This window comes from Myotis lucifugus, unplaced genomic scaffold (assembly GCF_000147115.1).
Source record: "Myotis lucifugus unplaced genomic scaffold, Myoluc2.0 scaffold_1323, whole genome shotgun sequence".
In the NCBI taxonomy this organism is placed as follows: domain Eukaryota; kingdom Metazoa; phylum Chordata; class Mammalia; order Chiroptera; family Vespertilionidae; genus Myotis; species Myotis lucifugus.
In genome coordinates, this window is record NW_005872371.1 from 1 (window position 1) to 5812 (window position 5812).

The following is a 5812-nucleotide window of genomic DNA, read 5'->3' on the forward strand; positions in this document are numbered from 1 at the left end:
AGAGGGCGAGCCCCGGCGAGCTGTGTTGTGGGAAACGATTTTTCCAAGGCCTCTTGAAGCTCACTGTGCACAGCCCCAAGCTGGGAGAGACTGGCCCAGGTGCCAGCCAGCCGCGTTGTGGGAGGAGTCTGAGAGGGGGGTCGCTGGTTCCAGCTGGGCAGGACCAATGAATCCTGGAGGATGGGGTTGAAGGAGAGGGCGGCGGCAGGTACTGGGGCCTGGGTGGGGCCCGGAGGGGCATATGGCTGCTCAATGCATGGCTTAGCTCAGAGGAACTTGCTGGAGTTCCCAGGTCTTGGAGAGAGATCTTCTGAGAGAAGGAGTCGACTGAGCAAAGGGCTTTCTGATCGCCCAGGTGGGAGGACTGGGCCTGTACGGCAATGAGATTAGGGAGAGAGGGAGGGCCCCGGGGCATCGCCTTCCTGGTCCTGTGGAGACGGGGTGGTGTGGGCTGGAGGAAATGGCCTGCTCTGCGCGGTGGGGGCTGGACAAAGTGGCTTTCGTCTAACACCGACATTCCCTGGACTCTTTTAAGTGCCAGACACGGCCCTGAGGTTTCTATCTGGACTAACAATCACCCCGCGAGGTAGCTCTTTTCATCGTTCCCATTTTATAGATGGGGACACAGACAGGGAGGGGTAAGCCCCTGTTCTGTTGGAAAGCCAGACGGTGCCCAGAAACCTGTAAGGAAATCAGGCAAAAGATATAGAGAACCCTTCAAATTCATTCATTCACTCACTCACTCGTTCATTCATTCATTCGACAGATATTGAGTCAGCTGGCTCTATGTGCCAGGTGCCACTATGCAAAAGGCTTAAGTGATCTACTGTAGTTCCCCCAATGCCCCCTGTGGAAGGTTTCTCACTTTACTGATGAGGAAACTGAGGCTCTGAGAGGCTCCCTAAAGCTCAGAATGCGATAATAATAGATGGTGGTCACAGGGCAAGCAGGTAGCAGAACTAGAATTCAGACTCATGTCAGTGTGACTGAGTCGAAGGAAGAGCTCTTATTCTTAGGGACGATAAGTCCACAAATCAACTAGGAACTGTGCAAGAAAATAGAAGGTAGAGGGTGTTTCTACAAGAAGCCAAGGTCCTGCCTTCCTCCTTCTATTTATGCTCAGCCCTGTGGAAGCCAGGTCTATAATCCCCCCAGGAGGAGGCGCTCTGGTCAGCCAGGAAACAATCGGGAGGCAGGTGAGGGAGGGAGGAGCAGGAGTTACTGAGAATCCAAATCTAGCTGTTGATGGAGCAGGATGGGCTGTTCAGCGCCTTGATCCTTCTCCCCTCTGCTCTCTCTCCCAGGGTGCCCTCTGACTTCACCTGCAGGGCTTAGCTGCCTCTGTCATCTTTGTCCAACTGCTGCGTTTCCTGCTTCCAGCTCTGACCTGCTCCTCCCTCCTGGAGGAGGCCATACCTGGCCCCACAGGTTATCACACCAGGTGACTTCCCAGAACCCGGCGGCCCATCTCCCCCTCAGGGCTGGCCCTGCCCTCCCTGGTTTCCTGGAGTGGAATTCCCCCCAAGGAGGTGGCACTGATGACAACAGGATTGGGCCAGGAAAGGTTTGGAACAGGGTGAAAGGTGACAGGGAAAGTTCTTCAGGGCCATCCCCAGGGGCAGGAATGGCGTAGCTCAGAGGTGGTGGGGCGGCAAGAGTCGAAAATGGGGCACGAGGAGGAGAGGTGTTCCTGGATCCAGCTAGACTGGGGCACCTGGAAGTCCTTCCCCTTCTCCCCAGTCCTCAGGCAGGAAGTCAGGGCCTGCCTCGGGCGCCCAGGTTAATTGGCCAGTTCTGGCTCTTCCAGCCAGACCCCCTCCCCAAGAATGAGTCCGCCATGAAACTCAGGGGGATTTGGCACAACCCCCCTTTCTAGACCCCAAACCCCAGAACTCTCTGCTCAAACAGCCCTGAGCCCGGGTCTGGGTCTACACAGGCTTTCCCTTTTACTTCATCTTCCCAGGTTGAGTGCACGGAAACCTCTGGGTCCCAGGGTAGCCGTTTGGGTGGAGCGTGGGTGGGAGTCGGGGGGACAATGGACCTTGGATGGTGGGCTAGGACATCCAAAGCCGTGTGCAGGTGCTCCCTGCACAGGACAGAAATGAGAGCGTTCCAGAGGCCAGGGCCTCCATTTACGCTCCTGTCCTGGCTGATCCCCGCATCGGCACTCCTACCCTACCTCCTAGAACCCTCCAAGCAGATGCCCATCTCCTTTTCTCTGCCTTGGGGAAAGACCCAAGTGAAGGGAAGGCGGGTGAGGCAGTCCTCAAAGCCCCTGGCAGCCCCCCTGCTACAGCCCCCTCTTCAGTGTATGGTGGTGGTTGTTTTTAATAAGCATCAGGGGTCAGTTTGGCTCACCCCTGTTGGAGAGAGGGGGCACGGCCTCTCCTCTGCCTCTCCTCGCCAGCGTGCTCAGAGTTTGTGGCCCTAATGGGACCTGATAAGCTGCTGCCTCTGAGAGATGACATCATCTTGCCTTGAATGATCCCCTCTCCCAAGACCCCTCCCTGCTCTTCCCAAGAATGTCCCCAGTTTCCCAGGTCCTGCCTATGCCAGCCATCTCCAAGGAAGCAGATGTCCTGACACCTTCTTTTCTCTAACCCCTCCCCCGAGTCCCTAAACTGTGTGGCCCTCAGCACCCAGGGCTCCGGGGGCTGGCGGAGATGGAAGGGAGGCAAGCCCCAGGCAACTCCTGAGCTCCTACAGGGAGCGGGTGTGTGTACATCGGGCCTTACCCCCTTCCTCCCAGCCTGTCAGCTGGCCAGCCCCATCCCTAGAGCAAAAGTGCTTCCATGCGGGAGGGAGGCAAGCCTGCTCGGCGAGAGAAAGATGAAGCTGGTCCCCCCGCGTGTCAGTGAACAAATTGGGCCAATTTGGTGTGATTAGTGAAGAATTCACATCTGGCCAGCAGAGTCCTCCCCCCAGCCCAGCCCAGCCTGGCTCCTGCTCCCCATTAGAAGCTATTTTCTCTGACGGCTCCATTTGTCTCTGTAGTGGGGGATTTGACAGCTCCCTGGCCAGCCTGGGGGGCCTGGCTCTGAGTGAGAGGCCCAAGGCCAGGCAGCTTGCCCACCCCCTTGACCTGATGCCATGAGGGATGCCATGCTCCAAACAGGGCCCAGGCACCTGCATGCTCCATCTCCTGCTCTGTGTGCACGCCTGTGTGTGTGTGTGTGTGTGTGTGTGTGTGTGTAGACCCATAGCTGGGTGGGGCCTGGGGAGTGGCATTCTCTAAGCTTCCCCACCAGGTCTCCTTTGAACCTTGAGTTCTCATCTTGCACAATGATGCTGATGCTTGGAGATTAACAGAGGCTTGTGTGTGTGTGAGTCGTGGTGCGGGGAGGCAGAGGTCTGGTGTTTTCTCAAAGAAAACAGCTAGGCCTGTGTCAGGGAGGGCCTGCCCCTACTTCCTTCACCCCTTCCCTGCCCCTCCCGGGGACCCACTGCAGCACCACCCCAGGAATGCCCGTGGAGGGCTGTTGCACAGCTGGAAGGCTCAGCCCCACAAGCGGCTTCAAGGTAGTGCCATTGGGGGGTGTGGCCTTCAGAGCCGTGGGTCTTTCTCCCCCAGCAGTGACCCCAGGTTGCCTGTGTCAGAGGCAATTTGGGGCTATTTAAAGGGGCCTGACCTAGAGGTTACCTGGGCAAACCTCTTCCCTGGGGAATTACCACCAGATGGCAACCTGGGGCTTGTCTCCTGGCCGGTGCTCCCTAGCTCCCTAGGCTCTGCTGTTGCCTGAGGTGTGTGAATGGGAGCAGGGGGCCAGGACCCTAGTCCCTGGATGAGACTTCTCCTGGGAGAGGGGTAACTAGGGGAAGGGGTCCTAGCCTTCAGTGGGGGGGGGGCCTGCTTTTCACTGGGAAGTCATAGAGTTTGGGGGGTAGGCAGTGGAAACTTCTCGGGCCTCCAGCAGTTTTCCATTGCCACATGGATATCTAAAGAAAACCAGGCAAAGGGAAGAGAATCAGACATCTGTGATCCCTTCAGTCTCCAAACCTGCCCTGAGAAAGGGAGACCAACGGCCCCAGTTTGTCCCGGACTAAACGGCTGCCAGGGGGGGGACTGTCCGTGCTAAAGGCAGAACAGTTCTGGGCAAACCGGGATGCTGGTCAGCTGACCTAAGCACAAGGCCCAGAGACCAGGCAGAGGGATGGAGGAGAGAGCAGTTCTTTGAGGCCTGCTACCTGATTTCGGTATTTTGTTCTTCTCTACTTTAGCCTGGTGCCTTTTTATTATTTGTAGGTTCTTCAATCTTCTTTTCAAAATAATGCCTGGGGTGTTGGAAGGATAACCTGACTTGGGAGGCCAGTGGGGCGGGGAGTGGTAGAGCTTGGTCCTTCATCTCGTTCATGCCGAGGACCACGGGCTTAGGGTGTGATCGCAGCAGCCAAGCTGGCTGGCTGGCTGGCTCCCCCAGGGCATCGACCATCCAGCACCCATCTCTAATGAACAGGTGAACCTTCAGAACTCGCGCTGTGTGTGGTGTGTGGAGTTGTTATCCCATTTCAGAGATGGGAAAACGGAGATGGAGTCATTGGCCCCAGGGCTGAGCTAGGGGAGAGCGAAGCAGGGTCTCTGGACCCCACTCCCGCCCCCACCATCTCACCTCATCTCCTATTCAGGCAAAGATAGCTGGGTGTTGTTGTTGTTGTTGTTGTTGTTTTGAGATCAGGAATAAGCCCTCAGCCCCAAGTGAGAGAGAGTCTGCTGCCCCTCCCCCTAACGTGGCCTGAACCCCACTCCCCAGACAGTAATTACATAATTAAGTGAGGATGGAAGAGCAGGAGGTTACCCTGGCAGGACTCCAAAGGCAGAGAAGGGCTTTGGAAAATCCAGATATTAGACCAAACTTGATCGCACAGCAGCAACTGGCGTCAAAGCGATGGAACTGAAGAAGCCAGGAAGTAAAGGAGATGCTGGAGAGGCCTGGCGGAGGGATGCAGGGCCAGGGGGGCAACGGGCAGAACTTCCCTTCCACTGTCCCTGGAAGTGGGCTGCTCTGGGCCTGGCCCCCACCTCCCCCTGCCTTCACCCATCTCCCCTCCGCAAGCCCCTTCCTGCCCAGCCTCTCTCCCCCTCTCCTCTGCACACCTGCCCAGAGCCCGTAGAATCCAAACAGCACAGGAAGCAAGAGCTGAGCTTGCATTTTGATTTGGCTTGAAGTGGCAGTTCGAAGGGGGACTGGGACATTCTTCCGAGGATTCTCTGCCGGTTTCCTACTGGGTCTGATGACCCTGGGTCCACTGAGGCACTGGCGAGGCCGTGGAGTTTCGGGTTAGATTGCCCAGCACCTTTCCTGGGCTGCCCTAAAGGCTCCTGTGGCGACTTGGGTGACGAGCTGACCCTGGGGTTGGGGGAGGAGGGGTCTCTGGAGGTGGGGCCTCGCACAGGAGTGTGGCGGAGCTCCACTTTGGGGGCAGGCCCTTCTTTAGGGCCACGGTCCCTCGAGGAAGCCCCTGTCTAGGCCTGCTGGCCTTTTTGGAGAGAGAAGGGAAGCCTCAAGGTGGGGTGCTGGCCTGTTTACACCTTGTTTGAGTTTGCTTCAAGCCAAAGGTGACTTCCTGTTTCCACCGATGGGCTTCAGGGAGGAGATCAAAGGCAAAGCTGGGTGCGTTTCAGGGGAAGAGGAATTGAGGCCGGGCTGGTAATGGGGAGGGTTGGGAATTTATGTGGAGAGCCGGAGCAGAGGAGGACCACAGGGGACAGAGGCAGACTTCCCAGGGCCTGGCGGTGCCCATGCCGCCCCGCCCCCAGGAAGCCGGCCAGCTCTCCATCCCTGATGCGCTCCTCCCCTGTCCCCAGCAGCAGGGT